Source organism: Tachypleus tridentatus, chromosome 13 (genome assembly GCF_004210375.1).
Source record: "Tachypleus tridentatus isolate NWPU-2018 chromosome 13, ASM421037v1, whole genome shotgun sequence".
NCBI classification, from domain to species: Eukaryota; Metazoa; Arthropoda; class Merostomata; order Xiphosura; family Limulidae; genus Tachypleus; species Tachypleus tridentatus.
Window position 1 is genome coordinate 80,130,275 of NC_134837.1, and position 25,980 is coordinate 80,156,254.

At 31.8% G+C, this 25,980-nt stretch overlaps 1 long non-coding RNA gene across 12 annotated transcripts; it reads left to right on the forward strand.

Annotated features, from left to right (window-relative positions):
• The first annotated feature begins 4,499 nt into the window (after window positions 1-4,499).
• Window positions 4,500-23,913, forward strand: LOC143237782 (uncharacterized). 12 transcript variants are annotated; one of them, XR_013020270.1, is made up of 10 exons: window positions 4,500-5,204; window positions 11,676-11,759; window positions 12,064-12,671; window positions 13,855-13,954; window positions 14,774-14,887; window positions 15,647-15,872; window positions 17,815-17,854; window positions 19,556-19,634; window positions 20,575-22,621; window positions 23,529-23,913. It is a non-coding gene; the product is annotated as an uncharacterized LOC143237782 (long non-coding RNA). The 12 variants fall into 12 exon arrangements; XR_013020271.1 differs by having other exon boundaries at window positions 20,575-20,658; XR_013020269.1 differs by having other exon boundaries at window positions 20,575-23,913.
• Window positions 23,914-25,980: the final 2,067 nt, after the last annotated feature.

Sequence of the window (25,980 nt, forward strand, 5' to 3'; positions counted from 1 at the left end):
AATTATATAATTAAAAAATGGAAACTCTTTTTTGGTGTATATTAATTAATATTGTTTAATATTTACTCCACAAAATGTTTTTCCCGCTAAGTAGAGGCATTAGGGGTGACATCTATGGTTCACTGTTACAACTAAATATCAGCAGGAAGTTCAAACAATGCCGGGAAACTTAAAAACCTCATAATATACCAGATTTTGGTTAATTTTAATTTCGAGCAAAGGTACACCAGGGCTATCTGCGCTAACCGTCCCTAATTTAGCAGTGTAAGACTAGAGGGAAGGCAGCTAGTCATCACCACCCACCGCCAACTCTTGATCTATTTTTTACCAACAAATAGTGGGATTGGCCGTAAATTATAATGCCCCCACAGCTGAAAAGACAAGCATGTTTGGTGTGACGAGAATTCGAACCTGCGACCCTCGGACTACGAGTCGAGTGTCTTAACCATCTGGCCATGCCAGGCATGAAGGCCATGTAAATAACGTCACAAAAAGAATGGAAAAATCATAGGTGTGTTTCGGCATACCAACCGGAGATTCAGTTATATTTTTGGTCATGACCAAGAGGATTTTCACGTTCCATTTTTACGGTTTTTTGACAGCTGATCTAAAAGGGTTAAAATAAGCTTCTCTTTCTATTAATATCGTTTAAATTACGTCATAGAAGGAAACGAAAGCCAGTCAGTTATATTTTTAGTCATGATCAAGAGAGGTTTCGGGTTCCAGTCATATAGCTGTTTCGATCACTGTTCCGAAAAAGCACAACCGAGTCCTAGTGTCGGTTGAGAGGTCTATAATCCAGTTAAAAATGACGAAAAGGTAAATATCTAAGTTTATCATATGATAAACTTTATTTATATTTTTTAGCTTTATCTACATTGCATGTTTCTTTTAATAGGCCTTTTAAAGTCACTTCATATTTTACACGACTTCAATCTTTTTTTCCAATTAATGTACCCACACCACGTAAAACAGTTACACTTCATCAATATCTTTATTTGGCACCTCGTATTCATAATTTTATTCCTTATAGTATAAGATCTTCTATTAATCGTGTTAATCAAAAGAAATACTTAAAACAATGGATCTTAAATACTGATGATAATATTCTGGGAACTTTATATTGATTTTGTAAGTTTTGATTTTACTTTATTATGTGTTTAACCATCACAGGACGAGTTAACTCTTTGTTGATGGTTTTATATTGATATTTGATTTTTTGTGTCTAATTTATTGCTTAATAAATTTATTATTATTATTATTATTTTGCGACTATATATATTTTCGTTGGAAGGAAATATTTACATGATGCACAATACGATTCACTAGCACTGGAAACATCAATATTTTCCATAATGGGAGGTACAGTTGTTTGCGTATATAATTATTTCACCATCAAAACATAAAACACATTAGTAACAGGCCTATTGAAAGACATAATTAATGGGTTGGCGTACTATGAATGTTGTTTTATAATTTGTATGTTATAAAAATAAAACTATCTTTGCTCAAGATGACACATACCCTGCCAACGTTTATAACTGAATCTCCTAGCCCCACAATTCTTACCGTTAAGTATATAAAAAAATGATACAACAGCACTATCAGATCCCCTAGCAATCTTAAACACCTCAATCAGATCCCCTCTAACTTTTGTACTTTCTTGAAGAGGAAACAATTTCAGATATGTTAACCTCTACTTGTATGATAACCCACCTACCCCAGGCATCATTCTGGTAACCTTGTTCTGAACCTTTTCTAACAATTCAATGTCCTTTCTAAGGCAAGGAGCCCAAGAATGGACACAATACTCCAAATGTGGCCTAACCGGTGACTTATACAATGAAATGATGACATCTTTAGACTTGTATTCAGTATCTCTCTAGATACAACCTTAAACACTATTTTTGCTACCACTAAAACAGCACACTGCTTGAATAGCTTAAGAGACTGATCAACCACTACACCAAGGTCCCTTTCTTTTATAACACTATTAAATTTATCTTCATCCAAAACATACTTCAAATTTTGATAACCTCTATGTATTATCTTGCATTTATCGCAATTAAAACCCACTGTAGTAAGTAAAGCAATAACACCTAAGACCATCAGCAAATTTGAGTAATTTACTAAACATTCCTTCATCTATGTCATTGGTGTAAGTAAAAAAGAGCAAAGGTCTTAAAACTGAGCCCTGAGGTACCTCACTTGTAACATTAATCTATTTGTCTGAACTGTATTTATAAACAACTCATCCTTTTATTCCATCCAGTCGCTCTTCTATCCAGTTAGGTAACTTGCACCCCGCACCTATAGAGATAATTTTTACAAGCTTTTTATGTGGTACGTTGTCAAGCGATTTCTGAAAATCCAGATACACCAAATCTACGTTCTTACCCTCATCTACATAAGAAGTAACCTTTATAAAGAATTTCAGAAGATTTTTCCGTAGTGAAATCATGTTGACTATACAATAAGTTTTATCAGACTTTCCAATTTTTTTCTCTACACTTAATGTAAGGCTAATATGCCTATAGTTACAAAGATAACTTTTATTTCCTTTCTTTCAAAGAGGAGTAACATTAACCAACTTCCAATCCTCTAGTACCAGCCCACTATTCAAGGACTTACACAAAATAGTAGCAGGTGGCTCACATATCCAATCCTTAACATACTTCAAAACCCTTGGGGGTAATAATAACTGGCCCAGGAGCCTTATTATTTTTTAAACAACTCAGTTTTTTTTCTTTACAAGCTCGAAATTAATGTTCTCATTGTTTAAATGCTAGAATTACTTTTTAATATAAATTTCGCTGCTTTTAGTGATAATTGTAAAGTGTAATGTGGCAGCAGCAGCATTAACTGTACTTGATTTGGATTGTAACAATTACTACTGTTGTAAACCATATTTTAAATATTATGATTTAGTTATTTTATAGGGAGGGTCACTAATCACGATGACGATGATACAGTATCTCAAAGGTTCATGATCAATATATACAAACCATAAAAAATATGTCTGTCTGTTTGCCTGTTATCTTACTACTTCTAGATTGATAGGCCAATCTGAATTAAACTTTATAGAATGATAGTCTGGAACAAGGAGCACGTTAGTAAGGGGTTCACTACCCCTCTACCCCATTATTGCTGTTATTGAGCATTGACTTTCTTTGACGTAAGTTAATTACACATGTAAATGACGCCACGTTTTTACATCATAAACATAATTAAATTTCATATAATACAACATACACGTAATGTGGGAGAGGATGCACAACCCCTTTATATATCTCAGAGAGTGCATTAACACTCTTTATGGCAGAATTCAATGAAAAAAATGGCCGTCATTATTGCATATACATAAACTCAGCTGAAGTTTCTACTCTTAACAGCCGCTATAAGGTTGATATGAAGAACTGTTTTCTGAGTTTATGACTCGGACAAAGGACGGGTATCTCAGCTTGTGCTACATAATTTGGTTACTCGATTATTCAGTCGTGAAATTGTTCAAGTAAGTTTATTTATACGTTAGTCGGATTAGTATCATTAGAAAGTAACTTTCTATCGAAAATGAAAACATTACTTGTGAAATTCAATCACCAACAGTGTACTAGTGATAGTATCTTGTAGCAAACATTAAGGAAGAAATAAATAATATCTGATTCTGTTTTTTGCACAGGGCGAAGTGTTTCCTGTTCATCTTTCAATTCAACCCTGAACACGAAAATCATTTCAAGGAGTTTTTAGTTTATTGAGAGTTATCGCATCTATTCATTTAATTAATTGATTAGTAAGGAAATTATTTAATTTGTTATAAATTAGATGTAGATTTCATCTTTAAATTTCTGCTGCAATGTTGTTTGTGAACGTAAGCCTACACTTTACGAAGCGTAAGTGAAGGTAGCCAGTAAAAACGTTTGTTACAGAAGAAATAAACGTTACTCGTATTTGGGTTCATGGTAATGCTAAAATCGAGTACAAGATTCCTTGCAGCTAAAAAAGTGCAGAATGCTGATTGTGTAGTTTGCTCTGTACTAAAACAAACAAGTATTATAAATTCTATACAAAGTATTTACCTCTGTATTTGAAAACGTGGGTAAAATGGTTTTTCGTTTACATATCATTTTGTTCTCTTTGCTAGTGGTACAACGGTAAGGCTACGGACGTCTAACGCTAGAAACTGACCTTCGATATCCTGTGGTGAGCACCGCATATACAGCCAATTATATAAGCTTTGGGCTTAACTGCACACCAAGAAAGAAAAACAAACAAGAATACATTAAATTATTTTAATAAGAAAGAGAAGCTCACCTCATAACTTCATGATGTGAACTACCACTGATGTGGTTTGAAAGTAATATGTTTCATCAATGTTTAGAAACTTTAACAGTAAAGTACCTGCAGAACCAAAGAATTTCATTTTCTTTGAACAAACTTATAGGTATACAAGTAGAATAATTTTTTGTAATTTTTTTTTAAATGACAAGTAGGGTTTGTTTGTTTTTTGTTTTTTTTGGAATTTCGCACAAAGCTACTCGAGGGCTATCTGTGCTAGCCGTCCCTAATTTAGCAGTGTAAGACTAGAGGGAAGGCAGCTAGTCATCACCACCCACCGCCAACTCTTGGGCTACTCTTTTACCAACGAATAGTGGGATTGACCGTAACATTATAACGCCCCCACGGCTGAAAGGGCGAGCATGTTTGGTGCGATGGGGATTCAAACATGCGACTCTCGGATTACGTGCCAAACGCCTTAACCCACCTGGCCATGCATGGCCTTGTCACTTGAGTAATTCGAAGGGTATGCCCGCAACTACAGATGAGGTGTGATTTCAAACTTATTTGTCACCGTAATTTTCCTTTAAATTCAAGAACCAAAATTCGACTTTGTAATTCCCTTTCCTTATTTACGATTTACTTTTCCCTGCTGTCAGCAGGATACGTTGGTTCTACTTAAAGAAACTTAATAGCACATGTGAAAGTATTTGCTAACCTAAAATTTCAAGTCTAATACACTAATACTGTTGTACATGTTTCGCGAATGTTTCTGACTTAATTAAAGATCTTGGCCAGGGTGAATGACAAATATAGCTATTACACAAAATAATTTTCAGATTTCTGCCGGTCTTGATTATGACATTAAATCAAAATGTTTAGCATGATCAACCTATACATAGAACTTCGAACACCTAGCAAGTTTTAAGGTAATGTCATCAGTGTTTTTTGTTTTTGTATATTCTTAGCTAGATTAGGAATATAAGATAGCTGTTAAGGGTTATATTAAGATACTTAGAGAGTTGAATAAGTCTGTGTTTTAAAGAAGTTTTTGAACCTGGGATTGCTATCGCGCTTACTGGTATACTTTGTACTAGGATAGTTTGAGCGTCATTTGATGTAGTTTTACAACAATTAGCACCAAACTACAAGTGATCAAGCTTATCGGAAGTGAAACCTTGATTAAGTTAAAGATAAAATTCGTTTGCGTTGATATGTGAATCGCACTTTACATTTAAACCGTTTCATTTTTATTGTTTAAACCATATGATTTAAAAGAACCCGTCAAGGAAAGAACGCTGTAACTTGCACCGATGTAACTAATAAACCCACATGGATGAGAGTAAATATTTAGCTTTATCACTATTAGTGCTTTTTAAGGTTAATCTCTGAAGAGGAAGACAGGAGCTCTTGTTATTGTTGATAATAAATTCTCTTCATCATACACAAACATCGGCAACAAATATTATTTCATCTTGAATTCTTTATATTTTTTACAAGGAAGAAAATAGGAGAGCACAGCAGTAAAAAGCCAGTGTGGTTTGGCCTTTGGAAGTGTGAGGTAGTGGTTTAAAATTATTAAACGAAATATAGCTCTTCACATGTATATTTATATGCATCAACTTTGCATTAAGTATAAAATTAACTGCACCTTGTTGGTAGTATAAGTACATTTTATACGAATATTTAGAAACATTGTGCTTAGAAATGTTACCTGCTTTGTGTTATGTTTTAGTTTCAGTATAGTTTTGGTTAGGTGAATTACTGGCATGTGTAAAGTAAAAGTTTATTTTTCATATAAAACTATGATGTATAGTGCTATAGTAAAATGTACTGTTTACTTTGATGTTGGGTTTTCTTTGCTTATAATTGTATACTTTTTAACCCTATATTCATGGTTGAGGGTCAGAATTGCATGTTATGATATTTTACAGAGTGTTATTCAAATGGTGCATATTTGAATATAGAGTTATTAACTGTTACCCTGCATTGCTAATGTAGCATCTGATCTTTCTGTGTACAACAGACTTGTACATTTTATTAATAGTTTGTTAATGGACGAGTCTGGTAATCCTCGTGGTAGAGGACAGTAACTATCAGATATATATATAGAGATACCGAAAAAAACAAACTGTAGATATGTACTTAAGAGATTCTAGAGGATGTTTTAATACAAGATGTAAAATATATGATGAATAAAAGTATCTTCATTCTTTACATGAATATCACCTTGTATCCTGACTTGTCTGAGTCAGACCAGTGTTATGATTTCACAGACACACCTTTATAACTCATCAGTTTTTGTTTTGTACAACAAACCTGTACATTTTACTGAAAGTAAAGGAGTGGATTGACCCTATGCATACTAAATTAAACAGTAATCAAATCTATATAACTATTTTCACATTACAGGTAATATGGTAAAAGATCATCCTTTTTATTTACCATAAACGTTTGATTAAGAAACAAAATGCCTGATTGATCAAGGTAAGGGTTCTCAACCTAATCACTAAACTCTTCTTATTTCTAAGATCTTTATTGTTTTTATTTATAATGCAAAACATATATATATATATATATATATATACAACTTAGGCCATAATTTTTATATCAGGGATGAAGTTAAAAAATAGGCCTACAAAAACAGGATATTCAGTTTTAAATAGCTTAGAAATAGATTTGATCACAACAGTTTATAGAAATTGTGTTATTTTGATATTTTGGTTTACAGTTAGTTAGCTTCCAAATTTATTGTTTGAGTTTTAAGAATAATAGACATTAAGATACCATACATAAGAGAGAAAATATTAGTTATTTATTTTGTGGCAGAAGGTGATTTAAGAAAGCGAATGAAGTGAAAGTAAAGTAAATAATTGTAATATAATAATGATAATTGGTGTCTTTTTGTTTTAATAAAATAGTTATAAAACATCTGAGGGGTAATCTTTTCAGTTTTGGATTTTTTTTCTTGAGGTAATTTTAGTCATAGTTGAATTTTTTAAACTGCATATTACACACTAGATACCATGCATGTCACAGCTATAGTGGTTTTGGAATTTTTCTTGGTTACTGCACTACAATTAATGAACTATTTTAGAGTGTTTGTCTAGTTTGAAGCTAATGTGGATTTTTAAATAAATCTAAAGGGAAATTAATAATGATGAAAGAACTGTTGGTATTTCTGTAAAAAATGTATCTCAGGATGGCTGGTATGGGTATTAAAACTTTTATTAAAATAAATTAGAGAACAGTATTTCGACTTTCTTAGCTCATCTTCAGGTTAACAGTTAGTATTTCCATTCTGTAAAGAACATGTCTTAATTAAATATGCTCAGTGTAAATTTTTCTAAATTTTTATTATGGATAAAAGTTAAATGCTATTTTGCAGGTTTCCGCCTTCTTCATTGCAAAGTTGGCCATCAACTGAATTCATTCGAACCCAGTGTGATTAATGTTAAGAGTGAAGTGGAGGTGGTGGGAACAAAATAATAGTAACTAGCAAGTTCAGTTAGAGATTGCTTTGTCTCTTTTGATATGTTTGCTAAACTAAAATTGGTATGTGAAGCTCCTTTTAACTGTGTGGTTGATAGACAATCTTAACATGACTTTTCTGAAACTGAATATTTCCAAACTCCTCAGAAATGTATGAATTCCTTAAATAGATCAACTTTAAGAGACAGCTGTTCATATTTTGCTATATACCATGATGGTTAGTGGTATTTGGTCTATTTGATTGAAATTATATAGAATAAACATTTTTCCTTCATTAAACCTAGTTTTCTGAATGTTAAATCATTAGATGGAGCCTGAAAGAGGACAAATAAATATAATTTAATGAAAGTGAGGTAGATGGGAGGAGCAGTGATAAAACTAAGTTCTTTAAGTTGTTTCCGATAATTAAGAATGTTTTGTTATAAATGAAGGCATATTACAAATGTATTAAGGGTCACATATTACAAAACTGTTATCAGTATCGTGAGTTATACATGGGAGGGTGAAGCTGTAATACCGAGTAATTTCAGATATAAAAAAATCAGTTAAGGTCTGTGTTATTTTACTTACATGTTTTTACAGGAAAGTGAACAAAGTATTTAAATATTAGGCTTGCAGTTTCTAACAGAGAATGACCAGAATCTAATTTTATTAGATAGTTAGCAACATTTTACTTAAGAGGGGGGCAAAAGAATCTTGGCTAACCATTATTTTAATTTAGACAATCCTGAAAAAGATGTAGATTTGGTGTATTTGGATTTTTAGAAAACATTTAATAAGGTACCATGTAAAACACTTGGTAGAACAGTTATCTTTGTCAGTGTTGTGGTTAGGTTTGCTCATTGGATAAAGAACTGGCTGGTTAGAAGAAAGCTGAGGGTTATTATAAATGGAAATGAGGTTGGATTCATGTTGCCACAAGTTGGGTACCTCAGGGCTCAGTGTTAGGATTTTTGCTTTTTTTAATTTATATCATTAACATAGCTGAAGGAATGGTCTGTAAATTATTTAAATCAGATGAAACTAAAGTTTTTTGTTTTACTAATTGTGAGTAGGATACTGTTCCTTTATAAAAAGATTTGAGTTAGTTAGTGAGTGAATAAATGGCATATGGTTTTTAATTATGATAAATTCAAGGTAATGCAGGTAGGATATCACAGTTTAAATTATGAATATAATTTTGATAGGAATAATCTTAATATTATGGAAGAAAAATATTTTGGTGTTTTGGTTCATCAATCTCTTAAACCATCCAAGCAGTGTACTGTTCCTAGTTATAGAGCAAGGCTACACTTGGAATATGGTGTTCAGTCTTGAGCTTCTTACCTTAGGAAAGACATTGAAGTGTTGGAAAAAATTCAAAAGAGTGATACTAGAATGGTGCCTGGAATGGAAATGAAGAAAGATTAAGGTCTCTGGAATATTTTTCTCTTTGAAAAAGAAGAGCTAGAGGGGATTTGATTGAGGTGTTTAAGATTGTAAAGGGAACTTATTGTTGGTACCTCATCTTTTTGGTGAGAAAGATAAGAATAGGAGACACTAATATAAATTTTTGATAGTGTAGGTGTGATCTTGTGCAAAGACAGCATTATTTTTTAACAAGGTGATTGGATTTTCAAATGAGTTGACTTCAGATGTGGTAATTGCAGTTAATCTAAGGGACCTTAAAGGAAAGCTTGATAAATCTTAGAATGATAAAGACTGACTTTGAGTGTTTTATTTTAAGGTTTGCTATAGAGATGAGGCAGCTTAGATGACCTAACAGATTTCTTGTTATCCTTAAATTGTATGTATGTATGAACAGGAAAAGCATGGTCAGAGCTTAAACAAGTGGTCCTGATTCAAGCTTGTTCATGAAAGATCTAAAAAGAATGTTTTTTTCAATTATATTTTGGTAAGACATCTTTGTACTTACATACAAGACAAAGGTTCTGTCAAGTAATGCTTATAAAAATGAAAAAAATATATATATAATTAATTTTGTCACACTGATCCAATGATCTAATAAATTATCTGCCATTATATATTATGTTTCCCTTTATTAGTTAACATGTCTGGAAAAAAACTGACTTCACAATGCATACAAGTTCCAAAATGCATTATTTTGCTTAACAATAAAAAAGAAGGCTTAGTAAAAAGCCTTTGAATACACAGTCTGTAAATAATCTGTCTAAATATTTTGTGAAAGGACCACTCTATATGTTAACTGATCTGTAATTTTGATCATTTGAACGTTAGTGAATGGGAAAAGTCTGATGTTTAATGAGCATTCTAGTAGGAAATAATATGAATATTTTGTGCTATAAACTGCCCTTAGAAAGCACCAGGTCACATAGATACTAACTAGGCTGGGATAAAGATCATGCTACCAATATCTATAGTTTACTTTGTGAACATTAACCTTCTATTTTCAATTTCATGAATATATACTTGTTAATTAGATACACAATATTGTAGTTCAAATAAGAGAACAGCTTTCATTTCATTTGTGTAAATTTGCAACTGGATCTCTCTTGTTTATATACACCTAAGTATAGATTGTCTTATATGACATTGTTTGCCATTTCACTTAAAATAGTTAATATATATTTTAATCCTGTAATTGCTAGTGAGATCTTAAGAATTCATCTGCTTTTTAAACACATTCTCCTAAACTATTTAAGTACCATCTTTCTGTGAGTTCACAAATTTTTGTGATCATGGAATATTTAGTGAAAATGTAAACATAATGCTACTGATATTGACAATAAATCTGCTAATTACTGTTGGAATCCTTCTGTATTTTATATAGAAAATTACTAATTTCAGCCAATGTTTTTTGTAATTTTTCAGTGAATTTTATAATAGGCAAATCATAGCTTTTCTCAATATCATCAATGGTAAACAAGTCAGTAACATGAGGGTTAATTATTTTGAAAGATGATGTAGCTATCCTTTGGTGGATATTTAAACCTATAAGTAAAAAGTGTGCAAGTGTACTGCTGTTAAATTACACACATATTTAAGTAGTGGACATGAGATATGGTTCACTACATTGACTATAGGAATATGTGTAGGTATTAAGATCAGCATTGGCTGATGAACACTAATTTACATATCAATAAATTTGTAAAGTGATGTTTGTCAACATAGATGTAATGGAATGATAAAGGAATGAAAGATCAAGTATGGACATTTTTTTAATATTTTACCCTTTTTAAGCTCCTGATCTCTCATTTGCTCTATAACAGCATTCTGACATGACATTAATTTTATTTTCAAAGATTGGTATAAGATGTTTAATTTTATGAAATTTTGTTGCAAAAGTATTCAGGTGAAACTTGCATCTGTGCATGAGTAGTTATATTAGAGTTCAGTGTCTTAAACTGATGGAACATTGAATATTTCTCAAGAATATCATGAGACAAGAGGAAGAATACTTTTATGAAATTTTTTACTAGGCTATTCTAAGACTTTTTATATATTATAAAGAGTTTGTACATGGCCTTGGAAAGGTTTAGTTTGTTTTGTTTTGAATTTCGTGCAAAGCTACTCCAGGGCTATCTGCACTAGCCGTCTCTAATTTAGCAGTGTAAGACTAGAGGGAAGGCAGCTAGTCATCATTGGTTTTAATTTTGAAGCATTTCAATTGAATGTAAAATTTATATTGTGATAAATAAATCAATTTGTCAGTATTACAGGTAGGTTCTTGTTTTGAAGTGATGATGGTTGTCATTGAAGTAATGTTTTGTTGCATTCTTTGGGTTGGTTGCTTTTGAGTACAGTCTTAAAAATGACAGAAGTTCTTAATGTGGACTTTTATTTCCTCTATGAAAACACAAGCTGTTTCCTCGGTTTCAGAAGTATGAATATATTCTTATTTTTGAGTTTTTAAGACACTGTTTGATATTATGCTATCTTCTATTCAGTATTTAGATACTCCTGCCAAACTAATCCTGATGAAGACAAGAACAGAAAAATGTGCTTAAAAGTGTGTTAAGTGAGGAATTAAGGTAAATCCAGCAGCAATAGAAGCTAATTTGGATAGTTTGAACAAAAGAAATGTTTCTTTCCTTAAATGAATAATATGTGAACATTTGATATTGGTATGTGTGTTTTAGACAAGATAGTAAAAGTAAAGAGACCTTAGGTTAGACTGCACTTCCAAAGTAATAGCAAATGTCTTGTAAGCCTATTTAAGAAATCTCAGGATATGAACACATAATCTATTTGTAAAAAAATATATGTTAAAATTAAAAATTGAAGTTACACGTAATTAATTGTGTTTTTTTAAATATCTTAATATCATTTTTGTAGTGCAAAGGTTCATGGTGTGTCTTGTACATTCATTTGGAACTTATTGGACATTTGCACTCTGACTAAGGCAGCAAATAGTTTGGTGATTAACCACAGAACCACCAGAATCACCACTTACCATCGTACGATTGAAAAGTGATGTTTCATATGAACCATCTGTATCCAGTCTGCATGCTGTTCAGCTGGTGGACCCAGTCTACAGTCCAATGTCTTTGGATGCCAAACTTAGGAGCAACTTTAGATCTAAAGCTGAGATAAAAATCTGAACACTAGAAGAGTTTTAAGTTCCTCATAAGAGTGTGGTTTTACCATAGTTCCACAACCACCACTCCAGCTGTTGAATAAACACTAGCAGTGGTGAGAAACATGGGCACCAGAGCATCGACTTCAGGATTTAGGTAAAAAAGTGCGAGTTACCATCTAGTCCATAACCAAGATAAAGAAGTACTTCATGCTGCAACGTATCAATGATTTTAATGTGCCTTTGCTCTGCTAAGAGCAAGTACCCAGGTTGATGGAGGCCTGGACACTCTACAGATGAGAGAAGATTGGCTGCTAAAGTAGCAAGAGCTGTAGAGAAGGAAGTGCATCATTTTCAGAAAGATCTGGTGAGGACTTGCAAGACTGTTGTGAGAGCTAGAGGAATATATGCTAGACTATCATAGCTGTATTCTAGGGTTTTCTGTTAGTTTCTCTGGGCAAGTGGCTCCAGCTTCTTCATCTAAATTGTATGTGTACATATATCCAGTTACTCAGTGTAATGATTATTTATTTGTTGTGATTAGGTTTGTATGGGAAAACTGCATTTTTTTTTTTTTTTACTTTTATACTTTTGAAGAGTGTGTGTTATGTCTATTCACATTATTCTTAGTGTAATTAGCAAAGTTGTTTTTTTATGGTATATATACGTCATTTTTTGTTTGTTTAACTTAAGTATTGTGTAGCATTGTTTCTGCGATATGTATAATTAAGAATTTTTGAATAGTGGACAGTGTCAGTATGCATATTTAATTGTCAATTTTACTTTAAAGGAGGGATTTATGTTGTAGGATGTTTTAATGTACTGAAGAATCACTTGATATGATGTGTTGTTTTTAATATTTTATTTTAAAAGTACTTGTTTTATTTTTCTATTTAAAAGGTATTTTTGAAGGACTTTTATCAGTTTATTTGTTAAAGGGAAGTTGTTTAGTATCCACAGTAATTTTTTCTTAGTTTTTCTTGTATTACTTGTCTCTATTTGTTTTAAAGTGTAATTTTAAAACCTCATTTTCAAGGGTAGTTTAGTATTATTTTGTGTGTTTTTATTAAATATCTCCTCTTCAAAAGAGGATAGATTTCTCATTGTTAAAGGCTTATTTTTGTAATGTGCTGTGTATTGCATTATTTACCATCTTAAATGGGGTAAGTGATACTTATTAAAGGTCTTTTGATCAGTTTTAATTTACTTCTGCTTATAGTGTTATCTTGTTTTTTTCCATAATACATATTTGTATTTTTTGGCAAGTGTTTTTTTATTTTTTCTTATGTGATGTGCAGTTAACTTTTGACTTTTGGTTCTTACGCTAAAGACAATCAAGACAGCTTTTGAGGGGGGGGGGCATGTGACTCAAAACAGTAACTTATGATTGCTATCCTCTTTGTAAATATGTGAATCTTTTTTAACTTCTAGTTTTTAGGTTTAGTTTGGATGCAGAGAATCACTTAAGTAAATAACTCAATGTTTCTTTACCTTAGCTGTTCACAGCACCAGATTCACTCTCATTAGTAATTAAATGCAATCTTTTGCAGGAAGAACAGCTGCAAGTTTAATTGTGATGTCTCAAAATAGGCAGCTGCCTTTTCTGTCAATGAAATGTGTAATGGTCCAGAGTGGTCTCAAGTTTCATAGGTGAGGTGGCTACCATGAACATTCTGACTTTCTGTATGGTATTGTAATTCATATTTAAAGAAAGTCTAGGCTTTCTGCTTTTAGGGAGATTTATTTATGTTCATTCAAATTTTGTGAAGCTGGAGATTTTAGATAGTGAGGCTTTATAAAAGATATAGTTTCTCATAAGATTTCACTGTAGTTGAATTAAGGGATTATTTTCATTTGAACGTTTAATTTTTATTAGTTCTTTTGTTCAGCTTTGGGGGGGAGGTGCATTGAACTGGTGAAAGAGAACCAACAAAGTTTTATTTTCACACCATTTCTGTTAACAATTTCACACACACACTTGTCCTTCTTAATTTTTCTGTGACTGCATTTTAACTAAAGATTGGCACTTTGTACATTTTGTTCTGAAACTTATTACTTGTGACACTCTGTTATAGTTTAGGGAGAAATAAATCCCTACATTACAACCCAGTATTTATTGAATCTCCATTTAGCAGCCTCTGTCTGTTTATTTTGAGGGAAACCCCTGTAACAGAAAATACTACATGAAATAAGCTACAATGATCTGAATAGAGAAAAAGTTGCAGGATAGACTTTCTTTGTTCATAATATTAATATCATAATTTTGATGTTACAGATTATGTGAATGTTTATGAGCATATTAACTTTTATGCATTTGTGTGTTGCATGAACTTAGTTAATAACTATTGTATTATATCTAATAACCTATTCAAATTTTCTTTGTGCCAAGTTTTATTAAATATTTTTTTGTTTATGGTGTTTAAATAATTAAAAAAAAGCTGGGTTTGTGCTTATAAAAATTATTTTAAGTTTCAGAAATGGATTTTGGACTTGATCAAATTTTTGAAACTGGTGGGGATTACAACCAAACATATTCTTAACAATTAAGACCTACATCTAATGATTCACTTCAGTCTAATCATTGTAAGTTTTATTTTTTTCATCATACTGATTTATACTATTTTAGTATTTCTCATAATATTTATTTTACTGGATTGTTTTCATAAATATTTTACTTAATATAGTTTAATGTATAATTTAATATCAAATAGAATAATGTGTTTTTAGAGAAAAATCAGTATATCATGCATGCATGATATTAGAAAAATATTACTTTTAGCATGATATTAGAAAAATATTACTTTTACTTATTTTGGATTTTCCAAAAAAAAAAACTGAACAACACACAATATGTTAGTACAAGCCAATTAAAAAAAAGTGTTACCTGGTCTTTGTTACATCACACATCGTGCATTAAAGGATACAGGACCAAAAATAATTTGAACTGTTATTATTAAATTATATTTTGGAGTCACTGGCTTCTATTTTTTAAAGATGATTCCAAGTTTGTGTCAATGTTTGGAGCAAGATATTACTACAATGCCTTTAACAACATACAAATTTTTTTCTGTTGAGAAATGGGCAAGGTTTTGTTACTGAGGGTATTTTTTGTTGATTCTGAATGGAAAAGAGAACTGTTGTATTATAAAAGTACCAAGGAGATATTTTCAGAAATTATTTGTAGTGAAAACTAGACAAAATAGAAATGAAGTTGATAACCAAAGAATGTATTTGACTTTAATGTGTTAAGTTTTTGTAAGTTAAAAATTACAAAAGTGGTAGTTTTTCTAAGTTCATTAAATTTGTTTTACCAATAATATTTTCACAATGTTTGCTGAATAGCTATCAGTCAAGTGGGATTTGGACTTAGCTGCACAATAAAATCACAATGGCAGTTTCCAGTACAAAAAGAAATCCCAATTGAGAGAGAGCTTTAAAGAACATCAGTCGTCCTTTTGGCAAATAGAGATGGTTTCTAAGAATGGACCATATTTTACCAGATTCGTGTTTTAACTCGAATGCTTTCAGTTTCTCCAACAGTGATAATGATTGGCTCAGCAAAAATAAGGTAAGCAATCCTGTATACATTTGTAAAGATAGAAGGCTAAAAAAAAATTAAGAAACTCTTTTCAAAAAAAGAACAGTTGTATGTAGTCGGGACTTTTCAAGATTATTGGAAAAGCCACAGTATGAATGAAAAACTGTGAATGTATTATTTACCTTTAGGTTGAACTAACCATTTATCAGTATTTATTTAAACTGTTAATAAATCTTGTAATAAAAAAAAACAACTTAATATTACATGTGTATACATGTACATCAATATTAAATTCTCATTCATTAAAATCTTAATGTTTCATATTTGGTCCAAGCTAACTAAGGTAAAAAAAACTGTATGACATTATAATACTTTGTGTGTGTGTGTGTGTACCTTAACTCTTTCACAACTGGTCATGGTCATGTACTCTCTCTCTCTCTCTCTCTCTCTCTCTATGTATACCCTCATCTATAACCTCATATATTTCTTTCACCTCGGAGTAGTGTCCTTTGTTTTTATGTGTGGGATTTCTCCAGTCATTTGCTTGTCAATTATGTTTCTTCAACCACATAGCCCTTTTTTTATTCCATTTGCATTGCTTTTCTGCTTTCTGTCTTTTCTCCTTGGGTATTCTTTACTTTGTTGTTTGACTGAATATTGTTGATTTCTTCCATAGCAGGCTCTTGGGGAACCTTGTCAACTGTCTGTTGACTTTTCTCCTATGGTTTTGTCTTTTTTTCCCTGTTCTTTCCATCTAGTTCCATCCCCATTCATCCTATTCCTCATCTATTTCACTTATTTAACTGAAATCTTAATGTGGTAACAGACCCACATGCAAACTATTGATCCCTTCCTCATTATACTATTTCTTTCTCAAAATCTGTTTCTTTCTCCTGTTTGCTTATAGTTTCACAGATTTGATCTTTTTACATTGGATCCTTCCTATACTTAATTTCATAGATCATTTTAGATCTTATTCCCAGACTGCTTTTTTTTTTTATGTCTGTGTTATGCAGGGCTCTATTCTTGGATTCCTATATTTATTTATTATTGTTTACAGAACCCCTTTTCTACCAGGGATCTCTTGTTATTTACATTCATTATTTGGATTCCTGGACATGTCTAGATCATATATTTCCTCCTTGGCTGGAGATTTTTACAGGCTGTACTAAGTCTCATCACTTGCATTACTGTCTTATCTCTCACATTTGACACCCTTTGGCTTTTCAAATTAGGTTTCATGGTAATCCAATGCACTTTCTTCAGTGAAAGACCTTTGCAATGGTTAGGTTTAATGAGGTCTGGACAACTTTCCAATGTCTCCATGGTGCAAAGTTCTCCCTCTTTTTAGTCATCAAGTGGAGTATGGGAAACTTTTTCCACTCACCAGTTTCTTTTTGCTTTAGTGGTCATCTTAGAGAGTTTCTTACTGGTTGTGTAATCTCTCTGGAAAGAGTTCTAGGGAATAGCACAGTGCTGTAAAGAAGTCGGGCAAGGGTGTTCATTTCATTGTAGTACAGGTTACCACTTATACTAATTTCAAAGTGTGCTTCTATGATAGAAGGTGACCTTGATTCTTACTCCTGTTATGCATGAGGTCACACTACACCACATGTCCAACTGACCAGCTGTGTGCAATTGCTTCACTACTCATGCACTTTTCCACTAATTCCTACATCACATTGGCTTCTATGCCTTCTTCCTTTCTTACTTCCATGTGGGCAAAGAATATGTACTGTGTGATATGGAATGTGATCTCCATGAGTGTTGCTCCTGTAACAAATCCCTGCTTTAGGGTATCAATTTTCTGAAGAGAGCTCATGTATGTTTTGGGATTCTAGTTATTGTATGCAGAAAAGTGAGGATATTGTTTTATAAGTTGACATTTTCCTTACCTGTAATTGTATTTCCAATAGAGACACATCTCTGCATGCCACTCTTCCCAGTATGTTGTATTTGTTTATTTTTTTAGTTTTCAAGCATGCAGTTGAGAATTTGTTTACACAAGAACAGTAAGTAAATATTTTTGTGCACAGCTTTTTCATAATTATTTACTTCTGTTTAATCACTGAGCTTTTTATGTGGCCATATTTTGTAGACTTTATTTGTGGTTATTCATTAAACTGTTGTTTTAACTTTTTCCAGTGAATATTTTGAATTGAAATCAGATTTCTTGAGAGTGCAGTGGTTATAAAGTAATAATTAAATTTAAAAAGGAATAATTACTTTTAAGCAATGAGGTAATGTTATAGAAAGTCCTGTCTTTCAGGGTTATTTGACATGCAAGTTAGCTGATAACACATAGGCAAATTACAAGTTTATTAGGAATGAACCAAATGGTACAAACAGTCCAGTTATGTCTGCAAATGCTAGAGGGCTTTAATCTCATGTAACAATGACTTTTTTTATCAAATTAAATATCATAACATCAGAAATACAGTACAATTTTATAGTGTTGAGTTGTATGTCTGTATATATTAAATAAAGTATGTCCAAAAAGTTTTAAAATAATTTTTTGTTTGCTTATAAGTTTTCTCATACATTTAGTGAATTTACTGCCATTTCCAGATGTATTAATATTATTATTTAGAAGGTGTAAAATGAATTGTTATGTAGAATGCTATGCGATATATTAAGTTTAGGTTAGATATGAATACCAGAGGAGTAGTATAATTTAGAAACTAAAATTATTAAATAGTTTAGTGTCTCCATGTGAAATCTTTTATTATTATTATTATTATTATTATTACAGGTGGTGCAAAAGAACATTGAAGACTGTAAACTTCTTTTTTTGTTTAAGTCATTGTTTATCATGTGGTAATAACTGTACTCAGCTTTTAGTTTAATATTATTATCTGCAATAACTATTTTCTCTTGACACTTCATAAATTTATATTTGTTTTATTTTTTAGCACACCATAATAGAGTCAGAATTTACCTGAGTTGTTCAATTCTATCATGGAGGAGTGTTTTTACTTGTTTGTCTCAACTTCCTATTGATTTCAGTTATACTCCATCAACATTTATTACACTACTTTCTTCTCATGATCTAATAGATTTGTTGTAGGATTATTCTTTTCATCCCAAAATTCACTTTGACCTAAATGATCAAAGTGGCTTCTGTTACATTATTTTTTCTTGAAAGATCACTGTTTCCTGTGATGTGGTTGGGTGGTACAGTGAAACATTGCTCAGTTACAGTTGTTTTAGGGACTTGCAAATATCTGCATCTTCATATCTGTATTCATTGTCTTCTGAATTGTCAGTTCCTCATCTTACCAGTGGTTGAATCTACTTATTTTGATTATTAATATTTTACCCTAGATCACCACCACGTTTTCGAGATCTTACTTTACCTGGTGAAGCTTGATTTACTTAAGATGACATTCTACAGGCAGTTATTTGAAAGTCTCTTCATAATTTCCATTGAACATTCTTTGCATTAAATTCAGATTGTTTTCATTTTATTGTGGTGGCTCAGAGTTGTCTTTGCCAATATCAATCCAGTAAGTGCTACACCTTATTTCACTCTCTTCTACATATCTACCCATTGGTGTGCCTTTTAACGGTTTAATTATACTGAGATAAAAGTAACTTTCAAATAACAGCAGAGTTACCTGAGCCCCTACTACTCGTGAATGTTACAGATTCTTTTATGTGGCTCTGTTCTTTGTAGATGACTGAGTACATGTGGTCTGTATTCTCTCTTCTAGATACCTGGATCCTCGTTCGAAGCAGGATTGTTTCCCAAAGAACATTTTTCATGTGGGTCATCTGTACTAACATTTACAGGTTAGTGTGTCAACTCTTATAACCTGTATTAACATTAATGGTTGGTGTGGTCAAACCTCTCTATACTTATTTAGCCCTGATATTAGTATTTGTTTTAGTATTGGTTGCATTTTGGGTTCGAATTTTAAACCCCACACTTGCACTTTCAATACAGTAGTTGCTTAACTGAAAATACAGGAATTTTCACCTTTGTACTCTTCTAGACACCCTGTAATGTGTAATTTCTTTTCACTGTTTGATCAGTTACATTCACAGTGTGTATTCCAAATTAGCTAGTTAAGTTGATAATAACTATCTGTTTGAGCCAGCTGTATGGAAAAGTATTTTACATTCTATGACAGACTAAATGGAAGATACTGAGGGCTAGAAATGGTAGTCTAACACCTGTGTGATTGCTGGGTACATTCCCAACTTACTTCAAATGAATGTATTATTTCTGCAAAGCTCTACTTTCTCAGATATTTGTAATGTTATGATTCTTCTTTCCCAGAAGTGACAAGTTCATTTTCCTCTATTTCCTCCTCCTCTTTCTATAGCTTAAAGCTACGGTAGAGGTGTGATATGTTATTTTAAATCAACATTATAGAATTAAAACTAAGTTCATAGATACATACCTTAACTATAATCCACCTTGCTTGACTTCTTCCATACAAAGGTCAAGTGGTGATTCCAAAACTGAATGTTTTGAGGACTTTATATTTTTCATGGTATACCAGCATTTATTAGTTACATGAAAATTTTGTCTATTTTTGTAACCATCTCTTTACAACATTTATTGATATGCTTCTGAAAGTCTCTTTTAATTCCCCATCCCATGTAACTATTGTCAGTTACTTTGTCATAATTCTCATCAGTATTTTTAAATTTTAATTATATTTTGTTGCCAAACTGAGGGTAAATAAAATATGGTTTTCAGATATGTTTATATCTGTTTGTATAGAGATGGAGTTTGAAATGTGAAAACGTGATCATTACAATGACTGAAGTCTCAAACACACTGATGTTTTACTTAAATCTTTAAGAGGTAAGATCAGATTTCCTGATAAACATTTATATTTGTTATCAGTCCAAAATTCCATGTCTTTCAAGTGCAGTGGATCCCCTCTAAGCAGCCACCCCTCAGATTCGGTCGCCCCTTGAAAGCGGTCATTCAATCACAGTCCCTTTTTTTGTTTACATAATCCCTAACTAGGTACAGTGGAACTCCTCTAATCAGACCAGTTTGTCTCAGTCCTGAAGGTGGCTGCTTTAGAGGTGTTCCATTGTAGTTGGTGTAATACTGATGAACAGGGATGTAGTACTGCTGGAGTATTCCAGGAATAGAAATTAGGTTTTGAATACAAGTACTTCAGTCTGTTGATGTCATAACATGTGGGACAGTATTGTCTGATGTATATTTCTTTAAAATGACTTGTTGTTAGTATGTTTGGAGAATTAAAATATTGTTAATCATTTAGAAGTTCTTGTAATAATTTTAAAATAATTTGATTACCTTATAACAATGTTATACAGTTTTGACTTTGAAGTAGAACCTTATAACAATGTTATACAGCTTTGAAGGAGAATCTTATAACAGTATTATACAGCTTTGACTTTGAAGGAGATAAGATTAAGGTCTACAGTTATTTAAGTAACGATTGAAATTATACAGCTGACATTCATCCTTTACAATGAAGTGAAAAGTTTTAAAACAGTGCAGCTCTAACTTAGTATCAAATGGAATTGGGAAAGTATCTGGATTTTTCTGAAAAAATATGTACTGATCTTTGAGGTTTCTAGTTTTAATGTGTATTTAAGAATTTTTGCTTTTTGAAGTCCTATCTTAGGTATTTTTTATTCAATATGCATATGTATTTAGAGTCTTTGAGTGGTATGTATTAAAACCTTTTGTGTGATAAGTTGTCAAAATAAAAATTGTACTTATTAATGTTTGTATTGCTGCTCTTTGGAAGCATCACAGTTGTACTACATTCACTCTAAGCTTAGTTTTGTATCTTCAGTGAAATCGAATTTTGATATTACTTGTGTATTTATCCATTTGATATGGCAAGATGCCTATACTAACTGAAACCAATATTGTTATGGGAAGGCAAACAGCTGTTTTTACTTATCATTCCAACAGACATTGACTTGTTACATAACTGAAAAGCACACTGCACTGTGATGAAGAAAATGATTGATCTGTGCAGGAAATACAGAAATTTGCTCAGTTCACTTAAATTTGTTTTTTTAAGTTGCTGTAACATAGGTTTTTCAACATCAACCTGACTTTTAAAATTTATTTATTTTTTTGTTATTGATAACAAAGTTGATTTAAATGTGATTTTATTTGTTTTCATCAGTTCTGTAGTATTGAAAGGTATTGAAAAAAACAATATGATAATTATAGTCTGTATTTATGTTTGCAGTATGATTCAAATCTTTATTGTATTGATATTGAAAATGAATTTATATTACAGTTTGGACATGATTAGTGAAAAGGTAAAATGAGTGAAACTATGAACAGTAAATTTACATTAGCTCCAGCTTAATTTGTATTGTAGAAATATAACAATTAAGTTGGTCATACTATGTTCAGGAAAGACTTTATGTATCCAGCCCTTGAGTGACTTAATACTAGCATTATTTATAACTTAATTTTTAAATAAGTTGTTCTTTACAAATGTCAGAAAACAATCTTCAGTATTGTAATTAATTCCACTAGTAATTGTTGCCAGGTTACCCTGTGTGACATAATTACAAAATTGTGTATTTAGTTCATCCTGTGGTCACTTTGTCACGGTGAGCATTGTAACAAGCAAATACACAAATTTACTTGATGTGATGCTGTATGTAGATTCCATTAATAATGAATAGTGTAAAGAAAAGTCTGTATTTGAGTGTTGTTGTATTTAAGTTATTAATGTATCAGTTCCTCTTTATATTCGTTTTAAAGCTACAAAATGTGCTATAGCTGCTTACAGTGGAATTTTGGAGTAACCTCTTAGGTAGGTGATTTAGCTCAGTTATAAAGATGGTATAGACAGACTAGTTACAGAGTTTTAGCTTTTACTGACACAAAAGTATTCAAGAAAAGTTATAGTTTAATACATCTAATAAAAAGTGAATTGCATGTGTTAGGGAAAATAATTTTATAAAAAAAAGTTATTGGTGTATTAGATTTTTATTTGAAAACCAATATAAAAAAACAGATGTGTGGCTCTCAGGTGATGATTTTTCCATTCGAGTTATGTATTGTTAGGCTTGTTTTATGTGTATAGTTTCCAATGAAAACTTTTGTTTTAATGCTGCTTACTAGGAGTTTAGAATTTATGTTGAGATAGATAGATCAAACTTGTAGATAGTAAGTTTATGGCTTTATTGTATAGATTAATGAAATGACACATCACTCGGACATTCATTATCTTTCTCTCCTGTATCACCAATGTTGTTGAAGATCCATAGTTTGGGAACATGTGTCATGTGCAAGGTGTTTTTTTTACTTGTTTTTCCATTGTTCACTTGAATAACAATGAACACAAACATTGTACTACATGTATTTTATAACACACAGTAACATGTAAAATGTAAAGCTTATAATATTGCCAAAAATGAAAACTATAAATTGGATGTTCCTCGTAAGGAACATCAGAAATGGGAACACTTACATTTATGTTATATTTTATAGTCTTAAAATGCAAAGTTTAGTTTCTGGCTTAACTACTGCAATTATTTTAATGTTGTAGTTGTTTTGGTCATAGTTTGAAATTTGTAGGTAACTTATAAAATGCCTTGTGTTGATACATTATGTATGTATTCAGTTTTTACATACAAATGTAATACTTTGTATCCTGAACACCATATGTTCCTGTGGAATGTTTAAATACATCCAACTTGTGAAAATACCTGTTGCAGCTGTGTGGAAAACGTTAAGATTGCTTCCATGTTCTGTTTGCATGGGGGGTCATTTGACCCCCTACTTTGGAGAAAACCATGTGCTCTGGAAGGGTGATTGAAGAAAAGAAGGAAAAGAAAAAATGAAAAGGGGGAAGAAAAGAAAAATAAATATGGAAGGAATAGGGAAGAAACATGGATCGGATAGAGAGACAGAAAAACTACCATAAGAATACCAATATTAAGATTTGACTTTTGTTTTTTCTTTACCATTGGAGCATGAGTGCATGTCAGTAAACAATTGAACAATGAATCAAAAGTTACTTATGTTCTGCCATTGGACAAGGAAGACTGTCTCATGCCATCATTTTGAATATTGAATTGGAAATACATTTTTTGATGGAGATTGTTTGTTTGTTTTTTGGAATTTCGCACAAAGCTACTCGAGGGCTATCTGTGCTAGCCGTCCCTAATTTAGCAGTGTAAGACTAGAGGGAAGGCAGCTAGTCATCACCACCCACCGCCAACTCTTGGGCTACTCTTTTACCAACGAATAGTGGGATTGACCGTCACATTATACACCCCACGGCTGGGAGGCGAGCATGTTTAGCGACATATGCTGAACCCACCCTTGGATTACTTTTGATGGAGAACAAAATGGAAGACATGATCAATGCTTTTGCTCGTCGGAAGAATCGTGGAAACTTGTTTATTTGAATTTTATTTGGTCTTGCATTATATGCATTAAAAAAGTAAAAACACTAGTTGCAATTAAAAATTTATGGTTGTTGATTCTTAAAAGCAAATTTATGTTGTTACTTTTTTGGAGAAATCAGGGTACTAAAAATTTATGTTTATGTATTCTTAATAACAAAGATATGATATCACTTTTTTGGAATGGTCAGTGTGCTGACCCTCAGTTGGGAAATCTGCTTTGCAATCCTAATTCTTAGCAAAGAAAGAATTATCCATGACACTTTACAAGTGAGCTAGATACGTTGAATGATTAATTTTTTGTAAAGAAAAACAGAGCCATTGGTTTGAGAATATAAACAAATTTTTCATTGCCAGTATGATTTTTTGTATACTTCTGTAGGAAGAAACGTAAGTTTCTCATAACATTTTAATGAACAGTTTCACGTTATTTTTTTGTTGTCAACCAGGTCTGTGATCAACAAAGAACATGTGAATATCATCAGTAACATACAAAATGAATAGAGTATACAAGAAAAGTTAAGATTCTCAGTACCCTACAGTTAGGTTGTGGTTGTGTGATTTAATATTCCATAGACCACACAAAATGTTACTTTAATGGAACTTTTTAAACACAGAAGCTGACTTAACATCAGCATTTTATTTTACCATTATGTTGAGCCACTAAGTAATCAAACCTACTTATATAACAACCTTGTTGAACGTGATCTTGTGAAACATATTTGCACTTGTAAAGAGGATGATTGAAAACATAATTTAAGGAGGCTCACGTAACAGTCATTCTTCGTTTCACCTGGCTCAAGTGACTCCAGCCCAAGGTTACTGGAGGCCAGTGCAAGATTTTGTTTGAGTAAGAAAGTGTTATAATAGTTTTATAATGGTAAATATTTCTGCACTTTTATGTTCAAGTTAAGTATGTTATGAATGGGATAGTGCTAGAAATAGTGCACTTTGTTCAGTTAGTTAACCAGCTTATTATATTTAATTTCTTTTTACTGGTTAGGCCTTTCTTCATGTTACACAGCTGGTTTATTGTTTCCTGAATTACAGTATGTAAAGCCTATGATAGTTGGAGCTTTATAGAAAATGTTTATTGGACATGATACACAAATCATAAGCAGTTTTAATTGTTATATTTCTTTAACAAGTTCTTTTGTTTTATTATTTAAGATTTAGTGGTGGCTGATAAAGTGATTTAGGGACTTTTATATATTTTTAGAATTGTTGTAATGGAAAATTCTATTAAAATGATTATAGTTTTTACATCTCTTGTTTACTAGTGTTTATATTTACATCATATTACAATCTTTAACCACATATTCAAATTAGAACATTGCTTTGGCATTTGGCTGAATTTTCTTGGACATCCTGTCACACAAATTGCTGAAAACATACTCCTGAGATACTATAGTGTTTGTGGAGAATACAGATAAATGTAACTGAATGAAGTTGGCAAAATCTCAAAAAAACTTAAAACAACACCAGATGCCAAAAAAGGCAAGGAAAGGGAGATCATTCACACAGAAGAGCCACCTGAAATATTTGTTTTTATTAAGTGACATTTTTTAAATTGTATTTTTATCAATTGTAGTTGTCCATGATAAATACTAAATTCTTAACTCATTATACCATAAAACACTTTTGAAAAAGGAGACAAAATCACTTCTTATAAAACTCATTTTATTGCATTATTATTCAGGAGTTGTTCTGGCTCCTAATTAACCATTGTGCTTTATACTTTGTTTAAATTCAAGAAGAT